This window comes from Acinonyx jubatus, chromosome C1 (assembly GCF_027475565.1).
Source record: "Acinonyx jubatus isolate Ajub_Pintada_27869175 chromosome C1, VMU_Ajub_asm_v1.0, whole genome shotgun sequence".
NCBI lineage: Eukaryota > Metazoa > Chordata > Mammalia > Carnivora > Felidae > Acinonyx > Acinonyx jubatus.
Window position 1 is genome coordinate 210443957 of NC_069381.1, and position 20277 is coordinate 210464233.

General features: G+C 38.3%; 1 protein-coding gene and 1 pseudogene across 6 annotated transcripts in view; both read left to right on the forward strand.

Moving 5' to 3' along the window:
* Positions 1 to 20277, forward strand: part of DIS3L2 (DIS3 like 3'-5' exoribonuclease 2) — a 348816-nt gene that overhangs the window by 20884 nt on the left and 307655 nt on the right. Inside the window, exon 2 of one of the 6 annotated variants that reach the window (XM_027047786.2) lies at positions 17116 to 17275. The exons of the other annotated variants lie outside the window; for them this stretch is intronic. The gene's annotated coding sequence lies outside the window, so the exon portion shown is untranslated. The remainder of the gene's footprint in view (positions 1 to 17115; positions 17276 to 20277) is intronic. 6 annotated transcript variants of the gene reach the window in all.
* LOC113598366 (uncharacterized) lies at positions 4311 to 4444 on the forward strand (annotated as a pseudogene).

A 20277-nucleotide genomic window follows, 5' to 3' on the forward strand; every position in this document is an offset into this window, starting at 1 on the left:
GTAACGTCCCACTTAGTGCCTGGGAAACCGTGGTTGAAGGATTAGTAATAAACCTTTGAGGAACATGGTTTCTTCATTTTTTTTCATATTGGCCTTTTTACTTCATTTAAATCAAACTTGGTAGCTTTTCCCTGTGTCATCTGTCACAAGGAAAGTCTGTTAAGTGTTGATTGTGTTGGATGTGACACTACTGAGATGTTCTGCATTGCAATCGTATAAGTAATTTGAGGTATTTTTACCTATTGAACTAAGCAGGGAAGCTATGAAGTGACACTTCCTATGTGATCAATTTATCTTATGTAGAGAAATGAAAACAATGCTGGCAACATTTGTTAAAATGAGAAATTCTCTGCTATAGTTTTAACTGTATGAAGAGGCATTCATTTTCAGTTCTGGGCTGGTAATTACAAAATGTGTGTAATTTTGCAGGAATAGGTTCTGGAAAGGCGAGTAGATGTTCCTAGACCATGCTGAAATTTTTGCTTAGCGTCTCCTCTTAAACCATTGAACCAACTTGATTTATGATAAAGCGTAATTGTTTTTTTAGCAATAGCCTGAATAGACTCTGTTCTATTGCTAAATAGAGTTAAGATATATGTGTGCATATGTATGTATATGTGTTGTTGTTTGATTGCAAAAGTAATTCATACTTTTGTAAGAAACAAAAAATTAAACGTTATTAAAATGTGTGCTTTAAAGTGAGAATCCCTAGTAATCCTACTTTCTAAAGAGAATTGTTATGAATGTGGTATATCTAAATCGGTTTCATTTGTCACATGATGAGAGGCGAAGATGACTAAAGAGATGGTTCGATGCTACACTGTTGGCATTTGTAAGATGCTGAGTTGTCATCCTTCATCTGTAGGCCAGAGCCTGCACCTGAGAATTTAATTCAGTGCTGTTCCTGGAATGAAAATGTTGCAAGAAAGTTGAAAATTTTTTTAAACATAAAAAATATTGGTAAAAGAAATTCTTTTCTTCTTAAAAGTGTATGTCATTCTTTCCTTCTCTAATACAGTAGGTTCCATGCTCTTTAAGTACTAGGGAAATTGATTTTGCAGTCTTTGCTCCCCCCCCCCCCTTATTATTTTTGCTTCTTAACTAAAGTTTTTCTTGGATATTGAAGACCTGGAGTTTAGCAGAAGTACTTCTATTTTTTTTAGAAGTACTATTTTTTAAAGAATGAAAAGCTGTCTTGGCTTTTACATAGGATATGTAGCGCAGGATATACACTGGAGGAAATGGATTGGGCTGATGGTGTGTTGGTTTTTCTTAATTTTTTTAAATGTTTATTTTTGCGAGAGAGTGAGAGAACATGAGTGGGGAAGGGGCAGGGAGAAAGGGGGACGGAGGATCTGAAGCAGGTGCTGTGCCGTGAGCCTGATGCGGGGCTCCAACTCACCAACCTCGAGATCATGACCTGAGTTAAAATCGGACAGTAAACTGAGCCACCCAGGCGCCCCCTGGTAGTGGTTTAGAAGCAGCTCCAGTTTGAAATGGGGGTAATGTGAGAGGCCTTGACTAAAAATGGGTGGATTAATGCGGGTCTGCTTTAGAGTGAGCTTCGCTGACTGAGAACTTGGAATTCCTGGGATAGAGTAGCCTCATGAAGACGAGAGATGGTCCTGAGGACTGCAGAAGAACGTGCACTTAGTCTCTTGGAGCTGATTAATGGGATTCTAGCATCTAGCAAAATGGAGCTTCTGAGCTGGAAGAAACCTTAGAACCTCATCCCTTATAACTGTCTTAGATTTGGGGAAAGTATGTAAGTAAGGCCCTGGGGGACTGGAAAACATTTTTGAATCTACTTTCTAGCTTTTGGCTTCTAAAATGAAGGATGGACTAGAGACTGAAACACAACAAATCAGAAACAAATATGGTGCTCAGTGGGGAGAATTGGAGAATATGTTGTTTGGAGAAGCTTGTTAGAAACACATAGTCAGGGGCACCTGGGTGGCTCAGTTGGTTGAGTGTTGGACTTCAGCTTAGGTCATGATCTTGCGGTTCATGGGTTTGAGCCCCCCGTCAGGCTCTGTGCTGACAGCTTGGAGCCTTGAAGCCTGCTTCCGATTCTGTCTCCCTCTCTCTCTACCCCTCCCCCACTCATGTTCTGTCTGTCTCTCTCAAAAGTAAACATTAAAAAAAAAAACAACCACATAGTCATTATATTCCTGGGTCAATTTTTAAATATTTAAACAATAATTATATGTAACTTATGTAAAGAATGAAAAAACAGAATGAAGTTATTATACAAAGTTTTCTAATTGAATATTAGTAAGATATAATAAAAAGACTATTTTTATATATTATATTTGGATATTGTATACTACTGAACTCATTCTACTTTTTTCAGTTGATTGTATTGGATTTTCTAAGTAGCAAGGATTTCATTTATAATTGATCATTTTTCTCTTCTTAAACTATTTATATGGCCTTTTTTGTTTACAGTAATGACTAGTGCCTTTAGAATGATACTAAATAACACTGTAATAGCTGGCATCCTTTTCCTGTTAGTAAAGTTAATAGGAATGCTTCTAGTGCTTTATCATTGTTTGTAAGTTATTTTCTGTTGCTATTTTTTGTTTTAACTTTTTTCCTTTTTAAACTTTATTTTTAAAACTCATAGATTACATGCAGTTGTAAGAAATAATACAGAGAGATCTTTTGTATACTTCACCTATTTTCCTCTTATGTAACTATAATATCACAGCTAGGAAATTGATGTCAATACAATCCACCCATCTTACTTTGATTTCATCAGTTTTATTTGTACTGATGTGTGTGTGTATTTAGTTCTATCACATCTGTAGATTTGTGTGACCACCAGTGCAGTCAAGATACAAAATAGGTCCTTCACAAGAATCTCTTGTGCTTCCGTTTCATAGCTACAGCCATCTCCCTCCTCTGCTCTTTCTTTCTTTCAGTTTTGAGAGAGAGAGAGAACCAGTGGGGGAAGAGGCAGAGAGAGAGGGGGACAGAGGATCTGAAGTGGGCTCTGTGCTGACAGCAGAGAGCCTGATGCAGGGCTTGAACTCATGAACCATTAGATCATGGTTTGAGCCAAAGTTGGACGCTTAACTGACCTAACCCCCCAGGTGCCCCTCCCTCTCTGCCTTCTTAACCTTTGTCAACCATGACACTCTTTTCTGTCTCTAATTTACCATTTCAAGAATACTGTCAATGGAAGCCTACAGTACATAACTTTTGAGATTGCTTCACTCAACATAACTTCCTTATGATTCATCCAGGTTATTGTATGTATCAATAGTTCATTCCCGTTTATTGTCACTAGTATTACATGGTGTGAACGTATGGCACCTTGTTTCACTGTTTTCTGCTGAAGGACATCTGGGTTGTTTTCTGTTTTTGGCTATTACAAATAAAGTTGCTATGAACATTCATAAGCAGGTTTTTGTGTGAACGTAAGTCTTTGTTTCTCTGGGATGAACACCCAAGAGCGCATATACCCTTTGCTTAGATCATCTGTTGTTAACATTTTGTTTCATTTCCTTCATAATTTGTACTCTTTCTCTTACTTTCTCAGCCAAACACACACAATTATAAGGTAAAAAATTTTCCTCAACTGCTTGCAACTAAATTGCATATGTGATTACCCCTAAATTCTTCAGTATTTTCCAGGAATACAGATGTTTTCTTATATACCTACAGAAAAGTTATTAGAATTGATACAACTTAGGTCATATCTGCCATCTGCCATTACAGTTTTTTCAGTTGATCCAGTAATGCGTCTTTTAGCGTCTTTTCCTCCTCTAGCACAAGATCTCAGATTACACATGACATTTAGTTATCATGTTTCCTTTGTCTCCTTTAATCTGCAACAGTTCTTTTAGTCTTTGTCTTCTATGAAACTGATATTTCTGAAGAATAGAGTCTTTTTTTTTTTTTTTTAAAGGATGTTCCTTGTTTGGTTTGTTTTGATGTTTCCTCATGATTAAATTCAAGTTATGTGTTATTCTTGGCCTGAGTACCACATAAGAGGTGTTGTTTCCTTGAGAAGTACATCTTACTGCACTAGAAAAATTTCTTTTTGCACTAGAAAACTTTCTTTTTAGCCCTGGTTTACTAAGAAGTCTTAATTCAGAATGGATGTTGGTGGGGCACCTGGGTAGCACCCTGAGAGGGAAACACAGAATCTGAGCTGTCAGCACCTGGGTAGCTCAGTCGGTTAAGTGTCTGACTCTTGATCTTAACTCAGGTCTTGATGTCAAGGTTGTGGGTTCAGGCCCCACACTGGGCTCCACCCTGGGTGTGGAGCCTATTTAAAAGAAAAAAAAAAAGAATGGGTGTTGGGTGCATATTGTTAGAGCTTGGAGTTGAGGCCACTGGCTGGTGGATGAACTCACAAATGTAGGTGATGTGCTACATGAGGGACAACGGTCTCTGGCTCAGTGAATGGAGTTTGATTGTAACCCTTGTGACAAGTGAAAAAAAAAGGGTGTTGGACTTAGTGCCTTTTGGCTTCTATCTTCATGATGATTTAGTTCTATTCCATTAATTTACTAATGGATATGTTAACAGATTTCATGATTTGAATCATGTTAGAATAAACATTCTATACCATGTGTTTATGTTACATAATTTTTAGAATTCAGTGTTGGATTTTATATTTTTATTTTGGGTTTTGCATTTATGTTTATAACAAAAATCCTGTAGGGGTGCCTGGGTGGCTCAGTCAGTTAAGCGTCCGACTTCGTCTCAGGTCATGATCTCATGGTCCTTGAGTTTGAGCTCTGTGTCGGGCTCTGTGCTGACAGCTCACAGCCTGGAGCCTGCTTTGGATTCTGTGTCTCCCTCTCTCTCTGCGCCTCCCCTGCTCATGCTCTGTCTCTCTCTCAAAAATAAACATAAAAAAAAATTAAAAAACCCCAAAATTCTGTAGTTCTCTGTGTGAAAGAATGTGTGTGTGTGTGTGTGTGTGTGTGTGTGTGTGTGTGTGTGTGTGTGTGTGTGTGATGTTTGTCAGATTTGGTATCAGGGTTATTTAGCCTCATAGAATAAGTTGAAAAGCTTAAATAACATTGAAATTACCTGTCTCTAAAACTGTTTTGGCCTGGTGCACTTGGTTGGGGGGAGTGTGTGGATCTTTGGCAGTGCTTCCTCGTTTCTTCTCTGATTAAAGATCTATTGAAGTTTTTAACTTTTTTAAAGTTATGTCCCTATTCTGCTTTCCATCGCTGTTAGAATAAAGACTCAGGCTCTGTATTTGAGGTCATGTACTCTTCATTCTGCCTAAGTGTTGTCACCATTCTTTTATTTCTTCAGTTACTAGAGCTAGAAACCTCTGAGTCCTCCCAGATTTCCACTCCTTATTCTCATACCAAGTCTTAACAGTTCTGTTCTTTTTTTTTTTTTTTAATGTTTATTTTTGAGGGGAGGAGGAGGGGCAGAGAGAGAGGGAAACACAGAATCTGAGCTGTCAGCACAGAGCCTGACGTGGGGCTGGAACTCATGGACCACAAGATCATGACCTGAGCCAAAGTCAGATGCTTAATCTACTGAGTCACCCAGGCACCCCCAATTCTGTTCTTAATTTGCATTTTTGAACCCGTCTCCTTTTTCCATCCCTACTGCTACCTGGACCCTTCCAGTTGTCTTAACAGGTTTTTCAGTCTCCAGTCTCTCCTTCAAATCAGCCTCTGAACTGCCACTGCAGTGACCATGGGATCATGCAGATCTGATCATGTTAGGCACCTGCTCAGAATTCTTTGGTGATTCCTGGGCAGAGCTTAACCCCAGTGCTTCTGACTCGGGTACAATTCTCCTTTTGGCTGTTCCGGTTTGCCAGCTTCTAGTTTCCATCTGTGCTCCAGCAGTCCAGCTGTACCTCATTACCCAGAATTTCTTTGCCCATGCTTTTCACTGTTTGCCCTCTGGCCCTCTGCTCAGCCTGGTGCTTTCCTCTTTATCCTTGAGCGTTTCTCATAAGCCTTCTGTGAAGCCCTCCCTGAGGGGACTTCTTCACCAATAGAATTTACCAGCCCCTGTCCCTGCAGCTACCTTACTTTTGCCCTTTTGGGACTGTAGTTCTATTCTATTGAAACTATTTTTTTTTACATGCCTTCTTCTGTTATATCCTGTTAGCTTTTTAAGGCCAGAAACTGTGTCTTCAACTTTGCATGTGGTGTTAGCACAGTGCTTGGCTTTACAGATTCTCAGATGTTTGTTGAATGAGTACAAGCTTTATTTAGAGGACTGTGAGAAAACTAATTCGATTGAAGCGGAAGGTTATAATAGGAGTAGGGAAGACAATCAGCTAGGATTGGCCAACAGCTTATGAAGCAACTTAAATGTTTAGCTAAGGAGTTTGGACTGTGTCTTTACTTAGCAAGAGGGTCAGAGAAAGGAGGCAAGAGGAGGGAAGGTCATTTATTACTGTTGTGCTACAGAGACTGATTTTTTTGGTCTTTTCCAAATAAATGAAGATTGCTGCCAAGGTAAAATAAATGACCTTACATTAATAATAGCAAATGCTTTTTTAGTGCTTACTATCTGCCAGGAACTGTTGTGAGAGCTTTACCTATGTTACCTCATTTAGAATTCAAGTATTCTACAAGGTAGGTTTTGTTATTGCCTTTTTTAATGTTCATTTACTTTTGAGAGAGAGAGACAGAGACAGAGTGTGAGCAGGGGTGGCGCAGAGAGAGAGGGAGACCTGGAATCTGAAGCAGGCTCCAGGCTTTGAGCTGTCAGCACAGAGCCTGATGCAGGGCTTGAACTCATGAACTGTGAGATCCTGACCTGAACTGAAGTTGGACACCAACTGACTGAGCCACCCAGGCGCCTCTGTTATTGCCTGTTTTAGATAGTGAGACTGAGGCACAGAGATGTTAAGTAATATGCCCAAAGCCACAGCTTTTCAGTGGCAGAACTAGGATTCAAACCTGGGCATTTTGGCTGCAGAAGTCTCTTAACCACTTAAGCTCTGCTGCCTTCCATTAAACTTATAGCCTATTGAGTAGCATTCACCCTTCTAGAAACTGGCATTTTAACCTTGAACTAAGGACCAGTGAAACTGTTTTCTATATTAGTGGACATAAGCAAATATTATTTGACTTATAGTAGCTAATCCGTTTTGTGGTGACTTAAAATGTTTCTTCTGTTGCCTCAAGTGGAGCTAAAAGTGAGCTTATTCTGCATCCGATTGGCACAGAAGGTACGTTTGGGGAGTGTTAAATATTCGAAATGAAAAATTTTTTTTTTTTTTAAGTTTTTTATTAGAGAGAGAGAGAGTATGTGAGCAGGGGAGAGGGGCAGAGGGAGAGAGAGAGAATCTTAAGCAGACTCCAAGTTCGGTGTGAAGCCCAGCAAAAGGCTCGATCCCATGACCCTGGGATTATGACCTGAGCTGAAGTTGGACGCTGAACCATCCAGACGCCCCTGAAATGAAGTTTTAAACACCACTAGCTGATTGTCTTAAATTAGAAATGAGAGTTTAGAGAAAACCCTGTTAAGTTGCCTGGCCCATGGTGTTCAGGCCAGGTAAGGATTGTTTCTTCCAGTACATTCTTTAGTGCTTGGTCTAGGGTTTGTTAGTTGTCTCAAAGAAATAGCTCCACTATTCCTGAAGAAAGGCATTTTTCTAATCTCTGAGAATTTTTCTTTGTAATTAATTAGATGTGGTGATTAAAATATGCTTTCTTCTAAGTTTCTTTTAGGGCCCCCACCATCTGAAGTAATACAGAATACAATGCATGCATACGTGTTTGCCAAGATTACAGTTGCTGTGGGAATCATAACTTTGGATTTCCTCACATCTGGATTAGTGAAATTTGCACAAAGCCTCCATATGAATATAAGTTTTATATTTTATGTGCATCTAGAGGTAGCAGAATCTTAGTGATGTAGCTTCCCCATAAACAAAAAATTGAACATTGGCAATCTGAAGTTTTAAAATGATCCTAAGGTTTTGAACTTTGCCTGGAGCCAGTGTCCCACACTCTGGTCCTCTGCTCAGAAGGTTTGCATCACCACCGGGAAACCAGAGCTCTGGAATGGAAGTAGAAGACCAGCTTATCTCCCTGGGGCCTGTAGACCTCAGGTTTGTTTTGTCTCCCTGAGAAGCAGGGTCTCCAGTGCTGCTGGTTTTGAGTTCTGTTTTTGAAGCAGCAGGGAAAAGAAATGCTGCAGGTCTTAGTTGCATTTCAGTGTTCTTTGGAACTCTTTTGGGCACTTGTTTTCTTGGATTGTCCTATTTTTCTTACCTGAAGTTCATAACTCTTAAATCCATGGTGATGTCCGTGTGGGTGGTGGAGGTTTTTATCTGGGAAGTGTGGAATTTTGAAAAGCCGCAAATCCTAGAGTCACCATCTTTCAAACTCACTTGTGTTGAATCGTGTGAATATGAGGCATAATTTCCCTACAGAAAGGAGAGCTAACATCAGTTTGTCCTCGGAGGCCTCTTTCAGGTCCCCCGGTACAGAGTGTCGAGCTGACAGACCAGGTTCAAAATTGGCGAGTTGGCTTAGGGGTCATCGAAGTTTCCCTGCCTTTCCATCTGTGGTCTGGATTTAGTCTTTGTCTTTTTGCCATTTGGAATTCGGTGTCCTGCATTCCTCCAGATGCCTTGAATAATGCTCGAATTCTTCTTTGTGATTTTGCGGGGACACTACAATTGACTGGGATTTTGCACGTCTTCCTCTGGGAGTGTCTGCAGTGCACGGTAAGGACCTTGTGCCGTTGGCAGGAGCATGGTCTGTAGCGAGGCCTTACCTTGCTTAAGACTAAAAGGGTCTGTAGGTAGAAAATTCCAGATGTTTGTGGCTGCAGCCCTGAGAGTAGGCATTTCCCAGGAAGAAAGTAATGATATAACTGACAGATTTTTTAAAAATAAGGAATTAGCACAGAAGCCAGGTTGATATTAATCTCTTGTGTAAAATGAAAAAGAAAAGTTTTCATGAAAACTGACATTTTATTTGACATAATATGAACCTAGGGAAAACTACTTCCAGTTCTTTTATATGTTAGTCATTCTGTTCATTTAACTACAGATTTTGAAAGTTACATATTTTTCTCAATTGCCGTGGTAAAATTGGCTGTGTGGGTAAGCTTTGCAACTCTTTTCCCCTTGTCCTTTTACTTTTGAGATTAGTGTTTGCGGGTAGATAATGGCTTTGATTGCCATTTAAATCGTGCATAAAGCTGGTGGATGCGTTAGATTCTCAGCTTTATTATTAAGTAGCTGTTCTGTATCACAGCATGAAATTTGGATTACACCTGTATGATAACCTTGTTCCATAAAATTTATGCTTTATGTAAGCAAAGGCCTTAAGTGATAACAGTAGTTTTTACTGAATTGTTTGCTGAATAGAATATTTTGCTATCTATGACCTATAATTTAAGGTTCTTAAGAGGGAATTTAAAAGTCTTTCCATGTGCTTCAGTATAATTTAGTATATACATGTATATATGGGCATATGAAGTGCACGTGCATATGTGTGTAGGAGTAGATGAAATAACATTGACTATTTATTGCTAATTGTTGAAGTTGAGTGATGAGCATGCATTCATTGATTCTACTTTGTATGTGTATTTAAATTCCCAAAATGAAAAGGTAAACTCCCCCAAAAAGTAATGAAGAAAAGACTGTATTTGATGGCACGGGCTAGTAATTAATGCAGTACACGTCACTACTTCTGATACCTTCTAGGGTGGCTTTTTCAGTGCTGCTGAAGTACTGCCCTGAATTACTTCAAGGGAGAGAATATTATTTTATTCTGTGTTTGCCCAAATTACTGATCACGGCAGAGATATTCCAATGTGACTGCTCACATGTTATGAAAACAAACAAACAAACAAACCTGGTTTTTTTTTTTTTTTTTTTTTTTTTTGAGACACTTTCTTTTGCTATTTGATGCAGAGCATGACTTCTGATATGAGTGGGTACCTTCCTCCACTTCTTTAGGTTCTGATTTCTGTTAAAAAAAGGAAGTTTTTATTTGGTCCCTATTCTTTTAGATTCCATAAGTTTCTCTGTCTGTTCCTTCCTCACTGGATGAAAAGATATTTCTTCTTGTTTCTAAAGGTATTTTTGTTTGATCTGAGCCTTTTGCTACTTTGTCTAAAATTTGTCTCCAAAGTTTGCACATTTATCTCCAAAGAGAATAGATATCGGGGTTGAAAGTGACAGTTGGTCTGAAAGTCTTTAACGTGTAATCTTATTTGTTCCAATTTGGTAATTCTGTATGGGACTTTAATCATAGTAACGAAATATGGGAGAGGAACATGAGATTGAATTTATAATATAATCCTGTACAAAGTACACACAACAAATGAAGCTGTTTGCTGAAAAAATGAAGCAGTTACCATCTCATAATATTTTGGGGTCTTATTTGGTAGCAAAGCTTATATTTGAGAAGACCCTGGGTTGATCTCTTTTGATTTGGGGTATGTATGCTGCCTCATTGCATATCTTGTATTTGTTGTTGTGTTATTTATGACTAGAACTCTGGTACTTTGATGGCAATAAGATGATTCTGTCTTTATTAGGCAGGGAGATGATACTTAGATCCATTCTAGCAATTTTCTTAATGTGTTTCCTGCCTTTACTAATGTATTCCTGTATATTATCAAGATGTGAAAATTATTAAACTCCAGAATTCATATAAATCTTACAATAGGCACCAAAATTCTAATGTTACATGAATTTATAAAAGCACTTCATAAGCAGGGGAAAGATAGTTCAATTATCTTTAAGGGTTTTCTTAAATGCTGGAATGTGGGGAAATGTTGTAGTGCTTTGAAGACAACTGTTATTATTTTTTAAATTAGAGTTGAGAAACATTACATAGGCTTTTCACTCTTTTTCATTAGTGTCAAGGTATATTGCCACTCTGGCTTTTCAGTTCCCCCTTGTGACATTAGGCCATAATAAATTATCATTGTGTTATCAAGAACATTCATTCTACTTTGTAGGGCACTGTGTAAAAATAGCCATAAGACATAGTTCCTGCTCTTAAATAATTTACCGCTGTTGAAGAGTAACAGGGCATCTTTTTAAATTAATTCATTCAGTAAACATTTCCCGGGTGCCTGCTGTGTGCCAGCCCTACTAGGCACTGGGGATCTAGTGGTGAACCAGACAGACAAGTCCCCACAGTTTTGAAGCTTACATTCTAGGATCTTAAATACTTAACACTCTGAATGATGTAATTGTTCAGGACTTTATAAGGGAGGTATTACTTTGTTCTAGTATGGTTAGGAAAGGCTGTATTGAGGGGTAGGACATGAGCTAGACAGGAAGTAGAATGTTCATTTCCAGGTGTGTATTTTGTGGAACCTGCTGTACAGGATTTTGTGGTGGAATAAATGTGGAAAACATAGCACCCTATGGGATTACAGAGGAAGGATCCCAAGAGCTAGAGAATTTAGGTGAGGTTCACAGAAGGAAGATAGGGAATTTGAGCTGTACTTTAATGGGTAAAATTTTAAGAGTGAGGTTAGAGTGGAGGATGAGTGAATTGTGTAAGCTTGAGGAGTACAAGAAATATTTGGGGCAGTATTAGTCAAAATGTACCCACCCATCCTCCCCATTCTCCCCTCCCAGAAGCTATCATTTATATTTGGCCCCACCTTCTCAACTCTTCTTTCCTATCAGTATTCTAACACACTCAAGTTTCTTCTTTATTGAAAATGATAGCAACAACAAATGGAAACTCTATTTTTTTTTAATTTCACCTCTCCCTCTTCACAGCCAGATTCCACAGAAGAATCTCCTGAGTACATTAGTTCTATATCCTCCCTGCCTATTAATACCTCAGCTTATTTCTGTTTGGTTTTTATTTCCATACTTACTAAAACCGCTCTCGCCCAGCTCCCATGACATCCATGCTGCCATTGCTGATGAACACTCAATTCTTAATTCACTTCTAGCAGTGTACGAATTTATTGCCCACTACCTTTTGAAATCTTGATTCTTGACATCACACCCTCCTGAGTTTTCTCTTACACCTCCTTTAGAGGAGGCCATTCCTTCTCTATCTTGAGATTGTCTTCTCCCTGCCTATTGAACTTTGAGGCTCCTCATATCTCATCCTAGGCTCCTTCTCTTTTTTCTCCCTGCTCTTTACCTTGGCAGATCCTGTTTGTGTTCACAACTTCAATGATATTTGTTCTCTGGTGACTCCCAGATTTGCCTTCAGCCCAGAGGTTGTCAGAGCTCCTGACTTAGATATCCAGCTGCCTGTTTGATATCATCTGTTGGCGTTGCAGTCACTTCATACTCAGCTTGTCCAATATTGGGCTGATGATCTGTACTTGTCTACCCCAGTCCAGTAAGCTTGTGCCAGTGAATGTCACCATCACCCATTCACCTGTATAAGCCAGTGAACATGAAGTTATCCTTGATCATCCTCTTTCTGTCACCCTCTATGTCCAGTCCATCACCTTTTGTTGTTTTGGCCTCCTAAATGTTTCTTGATTAAAATTTCTTGATCTCAGTACCATCATTTTTTTTTTTTTTTTTTTTACATGGTCTGGTCAAATAGCCACCACACTGGGGGCCCCATTCATTCTTGTCCCCTCATCTCCAATCCATTTTCTACCCTGAAGCTAGAGGGATCTTATCAGAATGTATTCTGATCATGTCACCTTCCCGATTGACACACTTCAGTACCTCCCCCCTTTTATAAGATAAAAACCCAAAATTCTTCATATATCCTGAAAGTTCTAGCATGGTGTGGCCCCTGCTTTCATTCCAGCTTGACCTTACCTCACTTTCCCCTTTTCTCTAAGGTATAGCCACGTTCCTTGAGTGTGTTCTATGTCCTCCCACTCCAGGGTATACATTTCAGTTTGAAATTACATATCAGTTTGTATAATTGTCAGATTAACATCTTTCTTCTACACTAAACTAAGCTTATGAAAGGAAGAATTGAGTCTCTTTTTCTTTTCCATTGTATTCCTTAGGGCCAAGCATAGTACCTGGTCTGGTGTAGGAGCTCAAAACACTTTTGTTAAGTGACTGACTGAATGAGCAAGTGGATGTTTCATTCAACATGAGAAGTCACGAGAGGATGTGTGAGGTGATACAAAAATAGCAAGTAATGTTAACAGATGCTGAAGAATCTTCTGAGATGATGGCATGAGAATTTAAGTAGGGTGATGACATGATCGTACCTATACATTAGGAAGGGTAACCTGGCTGTGGGATTCAGGATAGGAAGCATGAGGGGCTTTTAGGTGTCAGTTTAGGAGAGAGGCAGTGTGGACCAGTAGTAGACCAATGACAGAGGGACTGCCACATGTTTGAGAGTGGAGAGTGAGAGCAATTTGGTCTGATGGATTGTGGCAGATGGCTTTTGGTGATAGACTTTCAGTGAGTTTCACTATTTCAGTCTCTTAAATTCAGCATTTCATTTTTCTTTGAGAAGTGGTGAATTTTTCACAAACTTTATTGAGCAGTTATTCAGCAGGCACTTTGCTAGGCTTTGGGATTGCAGAAATGAATAAAAAATATATTTTTAAAGATTTTATTTTTAAGTAATCTCTACACCCAGTGTGGGGCTCAAGCCCACAACCGTGAGACCAAGAGTCACATGTTCCACCGACTGAGCCAGGCACTTCAAATATTTCATAATCTAAGTCTCTTAATTATGCTTTCAGGTATAATGGTTTTTAAACTTTGACTAAAACTGTAAACCTAAATTTCACTGAGAGTTAATACTTCATGAGTTAAAGAAGCAGCTGGGAAGTAGAGTTCAAGATGATGGGATATCAACCTTGTTCTAGAACAATGAGATGGTCTTTTTTCTTTATTGGTAACTCTTGATTGATGCCAGGAGCCCCAGAATTATCCCTGAGGGTCTGAAACTCTTCAAGTTTAATTCCCTGGAGATTTTTACAATGCTCCTAAAATGATAGGTGGTAGGTAAATGGTGTCTGGCCAATGTCTTTCATTTAAATGAAATAATTATTTATATAAGTCCCTTCTACCTGTCCACTTTACTTCTTAAGGATAAAATGAACTGAGATTCCAGAGATTCTAATGACTCTTTTTGGTTTTCTGTTCTAATGTTCAGCATGTTGAGTAAAAATTTCTTAATTCATCATTCACCTGTGTCAATGACCAGGTCCTAGATGGATTTTTTTTTTTCCTTGATGGATTATGCTTTTGGTGTCATGTCTGAGAACTCTTTCTCTAATCTTTTTTAAAATATTTTTTTGAATTTTTATTTTTTAAATAAGCTTTATGCAATGTGGGGCTTGACCTCATGACTCTGAGACTGAGAGTCATGTGCTCTACTGACTGAAATAGCCAGGGGCACCTCTTTACCTAATCTTAGGTTATAAAGTTTTTTTCTTATGTTCTCTTCTAAAAGTTTTATAGGTTTATGTTAGCTCCATTTGAAATTAATTTTTGTTTAAGATGGATCTGTTATGGATCTCTTTGAAAACACCACACCGTCTTGATCTCTTTTGGTGGATAGCTTAAAATTGGGTAGTAGGCTTCCTCCAATTATTTTAGTTATGCTAGTTCTTTTGCATTTCCATATAAATGTTAAGATAAGCTTGTCTGCATCTACAAGAAACCTTGGGGCCTAATAGGAATTGTGTTGAATTTAAAAATAAATTTGGGGGATGCCTGGGTGGCTCAGTCGGTTAAGCGTCAGACTTCGGCTCAGGTCATGATCTTACGGTTCGTCAGTTTGAGCCCCGTGTAGGGCTCTGTCCTGACAGCTCAGAGCCTGGAGCCTGCTCGGATTCTGTTTCTATCTGTCTGTCTCTGCCCCTCCCCCATTTGCCCTCTGTCTCTCTCTCTCAAAAATAAACACTAAAAAAATGTAAAAAAGTAAAGATAAATTTGGGTCATAGTCTTAGTATCGATATCTTACCACTTTAGGTTAAATTTAGGAACTTTACCACCATTTAGGCCCCTTTATCTTCCCTACTTTATAACTAGTTGTCTTTATATTTCCTTTACATACACTGAGAACCATATCAGACAATATTATACTTTTGCTTTTAGCCATCTGCTGTAATCACGGAGAAAGGCTAGTGCATTTACCTATAAGGTTTTCTGCCAACATTAGTTACTTTGCATTTCTGAAAGTTCTATTTAATTCTTTTAACATTTGTCTTTTAGTAAGCTCTTTGTTTTTCTTTTTTCTTTTCTTTAGACACATTAGAGTTTTAAAATGTTATGTATTTGTCATTTTTATGACCTGAAACTATTTTGTACCACATTTTGCGTTTTTTCTTTTTGACTCTCAAACACGATGGCTCCCTTCCTCCAGCTGTCTTCCTCATATGTTTTGTAAGCACTTCTCAGGCTTTTGAGTATGGGAATATTCTGAAGTGTATGGTCCTGAGAGAATGTTTTGGTTCAGCTAGCACCTTGGGATACTACCAGCCTAGGCTTACTTTAAGTCAGTGTTTGTGCTTGGGCGTAGCTACCCCTGCAAGCCCCTGTTATGCATCTCGAGGGGAAACTCACCTGTGTTCCCAGCTGGAGCCCAGGTCAACACACACACATTTGTTGTTTTTCTTCACTGTAGGTGCATTTTTTTCTAGCCTAACTTTTCACTGAATTGATGGCCCTTTAAGAGTCTTGATTATTTGTCAGGAGGCTAACTTCTATATGTCTACATTTCATGGGGTCAGAGCTTTATCTCCTGGCCCTCCTGCAGCTTTAAACTACAAGCCTCTTGGCACGATGTGCCCCCAGGGTCTCTGGGAGACCCTCAGCTTCTATGTATTCTGGTTTCTAGCTCTCGCTTGAATTTTAGCTCCTGGGGATTTTCGTTTCTTTCTTGAGAGCTCAACTGTGCTCTCAAGAAGTTGGCAAGATTTTGTTTAGCAGTTGTAGTAATTTGCTATCAGAAGGGTTTTCAGAAAAATGACTCTACTGTATTACCAGATTGTTGGGTTAGGGACCCATTCCTGGTTCCTTCAGAATTGGTCACCTGAGGCAGAAGATGCTTGCCTTCCTTAAAAGGAAGGGGTACAGGCATATTTAGCCTGCCTGTCATGTCTGCTAAGGAAGTAGTCTCAAGAAGAGGGGGAATGTTCAACTCTGTCAAGTGCAAGGTCAAATAAGATCAAGATTGAACGTTGAGAGTAGGATTTCACAATCAGGAAATCTTTGCCAGAGCAGTCTCCAGGGATTGGAGGGGGGGAAGAAGCCTATTGTGTTTTTTAATCTTTGGGAGGATGGTCCATGGTCTAGGCAATTCCCTTTTTGTTTGTTTGTCTGTTTGTTTGTTTTCCTCAGAAAGAATGACTTGCTGTTCAACCATACGTGGCTGTTTATTTTATATTCTCTTATGTAACTTCTTTCTGGGTTCTATCCCTGCCTTAGGTAGATTAGCTTGGTCACGGAAACTTACACCATGGAGTGTATCTAGTGTTGAAGAGTATCCTTAAAGCTTTCATTTATATGTCCTTAAAGGAGGTAGTCAGAACACGGAACTGAGAAGGCGAGAGCTGAGCTGGTACAGTAAAGTCGGAGAAAGAAGATAGGAGGTATTGCCACTTTTAATGTGAAGTTTCTAAAAATTGCGAAAAATTTCAAACATACAAAAACTAGAGTCGTTTATCAACCCCCATTTCCCCATTTCCCCATTTCCCCAAATCAGTAATTATTGCACATTTGCTTCTTCATCTCTTTTTTTCTTTTTCTTTTTTTTTTTGCCGAAATATTTTAAAGAAATCCCTGATATAATTTTTTGTATAATACATATATGTACATATATATGCTATGCAATAATGAACTTTTCTATATACAGTCATAATACCATTATCATACCTAATACAAAACTGACAATTCTTTGGTATTATCTCCTATACTGAGAGTATTAACGAGGCCTTTTATTTTATTTATTTAAAAAATGTTTATTTATTTTGAGAGAGAAAGAGGGCATGTGGGGGGGGGGGGTGTGGTGCAGAGAGAGAGGGAGAGAGAGAATCCCAAGGAGGCTCAGTGCTATCAGCCCTCGAAGGTGAGATCATGACCTGAGTCGAAACCAGGAGCTGGTCGCTTAACCGACCTTGCCACCCAGGTGCCCCTAATGAGGATGCCTTTTAAAATCACTTCTTTGAATATGTTGAGATTGTTTCTTCTTTGTTGTCTTTGCACTTGTCATACTCTCTGCCAAGAAGGCTCTACTCTGAGACCTTCACGTGTGGACTTCTCATCATTTGGATCTTAGCTCCAGTATTATCTCCTCAATAGAAGCTTTTCCTAATCACCAAAGCGAAAGTAGTGTCCTCTTTCCTCATCCTGTTTGTCACGATCTCATCACTCTTTTTTACCTCCATGGTAAGTTGTTTGTTTCCTTGTCTTCTCTGCCCCCTAGATTGTGTCTTGCTTAGTTGTCTGTTTACCTGTTTGTCTTCTTCAGCCCCTAGATTGTAAATACCATGAAAGTAGGGACCTTGCTCTGTGCCCAGAGCTGAGGAGCATATAGTGCTACATGCAGTAATGAAGCACATTTTCAGAAATAAGTCAGCTATTAGAATAATAGGAAGAGATTCCAAAATTTTCTTAATATTTTATAACCATTATCTCTTCCTCAAACTGATTCTCATTCCAGAACTTTTCTTTTCTCAAGAGCTTTAACCAACAGCTGTGTTTGCAAAAAGTGCTGGGTTGTTGTCCCTTTCAGGACATTTAATCTTTTTAAATCCTCAAAATATTTTGTAAAATATAAGTGAGTAAAGTCACTGCTGACCTGTTGAGAGGCAGTGTTTTTACTGACATAACTCTCATTTGAGATCACTTTATTTGAGCTTGCAGCTAATAAATCTGTTTTGGCCCATATGAAACAGGATGGAATGATCTTGTAGCCCACATATCCTTTAACTGATTATTTGAGTTTCTTTTATTTAGGACATCATTTGTAAAGGATGTTAGGGGGCGTTTTTTAGTTATATTATCAATTGTTGTGAATGTTCTTTAGCATGATAAAGAAAGTGTAACTTAATAAACAGATATGACATTATAATTAAAGACTAGGACTCTTTTGAAAACCTGTAATTTCAGATCTATAGTCAAGATGCAAGAGTGGTACAAAGAATTACTCTGTCCTCTTCACCAGATTCTTCAGCATTACCATTTTGCCACATTTACTTGAACATCCCTCCCCACTTGCCTGTTTGTTTGTTTGTTTTGAGCTGAGAGTGAGTTGCAGACATTCAAAGGCAATTCTCTTATGACTATTGTGCAGTGATCAAAATAAGGAAATTAACATTGATATAATGCCATTAACCAATCTATAGATCTTATTCAAGTATCTTCAAGTTTCCTAATTCTGTCCTTTATATGAAACAAAAATCCTGATCACAAGTTGCATGGAGTATCATGTGTCTTTAGTCTCCTTTAATCTGGAAGAATCCTTTCATGAATAATATTTTTGAAACCTATACGCCAGTTATTCTGTAGTAAACCCCTCAATTTGGGTTTTACTGGTATTTCATAAGTGACATGTTTTTCTTAATGTATCTTATCAGGAGGCATATGATGTTGATTTGTCCCGTTGCTGGTGTTGACTTTGATCGGTTGGTTAAGTTGGTCTGCTAGATATCTCCACTGTAAAGATACACTTTTCCTCTTTGTATTTAATAACTATCTGTGAATAGTTTGAGATGATTAAATATCCAATTACTCCTCAAACTTTCACCTACTAGTTTTAGCATCCATTGATGAATCTAATGAATTAGCGTGATGATGATTGCCAATGGTAATTTTTTAATTCCATCTTTTTTTTTTTCATTTGTTAAAATGTTAGGATTCTGATGTAAGGAAGAAAGCTTTCCCTTTTGTTTATTTGTTTCTATCAGTATGAACTCATGGATTCTTATTTTACTTAATGGATTATATGTAAGCCATTATATGTAAAATTTTTGATAGTGAAATTGTCATATATTTGGTCAGTAGGAAGCTTTTCGACTGGCTTCTATGAACTTTTGACATGTACCCATTATTTTTGGGTGTGTTCTTACTTTCTGGAACAAGAAGATATTCTATCTAGGCCAGGGCTTGGCGAAATTTTACTGTAAGTGGCCAGATAGTAAATATTTTTGGCTTTGAGGGCTATATAGTCTCTGTTGTAACTACTTAACCCCACCCTCAGCAGGAGACCAACCATAGACAATTTGTAAATGAATGAGTTTGGCTATGTTCCAATAAAACTTTATTTACAAAGACAGGTGCCTGACTGAATTTGGTCTTTAGGCTGTGGTTTGCCAACCCCTCTTCTAGGCTTTTATTGTACCTCCTCCACTCCAGCCTCAGAATTTGCCATTTTTCTAAGGAGGCTGGTTCCTTTTAGCAGTGAATGTTATTTAGAAACTGAAATCTGGGCTTATTGCTACTGGATATTATTGATTTTAGGCCCTTTTAGAGGACAGAGCTAGATTACATAAGGATATATACATGTACATACTTGTATACATTTGTATGTATGTATTTCTGTGTTTATCTCTATATACTCTAAACCATTGGTTATAGTGATACCTCCAATTCCATTTCAATACCACAGGGTTTATTCTAACCTTTCTACTTATATTTACAATATATTTACTTATATTTAGATTACAATATATTCATTTACTTGACAAATCCTAGAATATACACAAAGTAGTTTTAGGGTTGCCAACCTAAAACTGTGAAAAACTTATTAATTAGGCTTTAATTTTTATTTATACTTCTTATTTGTCTTTAACTTAAGGGTTAAATACTGTGCTCAAGAATTCTTTGGGTTAGTTCTTCTCTCATTCCTTTAGTATGTTGTGTTTCTCATTTTAAATATAGTTAGGGTCATTTGTTTTTGTTTACGTTACATTTTGGGCTATTTCTCCTGTTCTTATTTTATGTTGATTTTTTGAGTATGTGGAACACGAACGTGGTTTCAAAAGTCAACATACAGAAAGGTATATGCTGTAAAGTGTTACTTCCCGTTCATTTCTTTTCCCAGTTTTCACTTGCCTCTTTTTCATCCTGCCCTCCTTCTCCCATAGGTAACCATTCTCACTAGTTCTGTGTTACTGTTCTGTATGCCTCTTCTCACAGATGAGCATATGGGTGTGTGTGTAATTCTTTGTTTTTTTTTTCTTTGTTACATAAAAGGAAGCATACTACAGATAATCTGTCCTATAATTAATTCACAAGCTCCAGAGTTGATCAAAGTAGAATACTTCTGTGTGGTGCAGTGAGTGGCCTCAGCTGAATCAAGTTTCTGGAGCACAAAGAAGGAACTTTTATCAGGTTATGGTGAACTCGAGCCAAGAACAAGAAACCAGGCTCAATCAGGGAATCTGTGT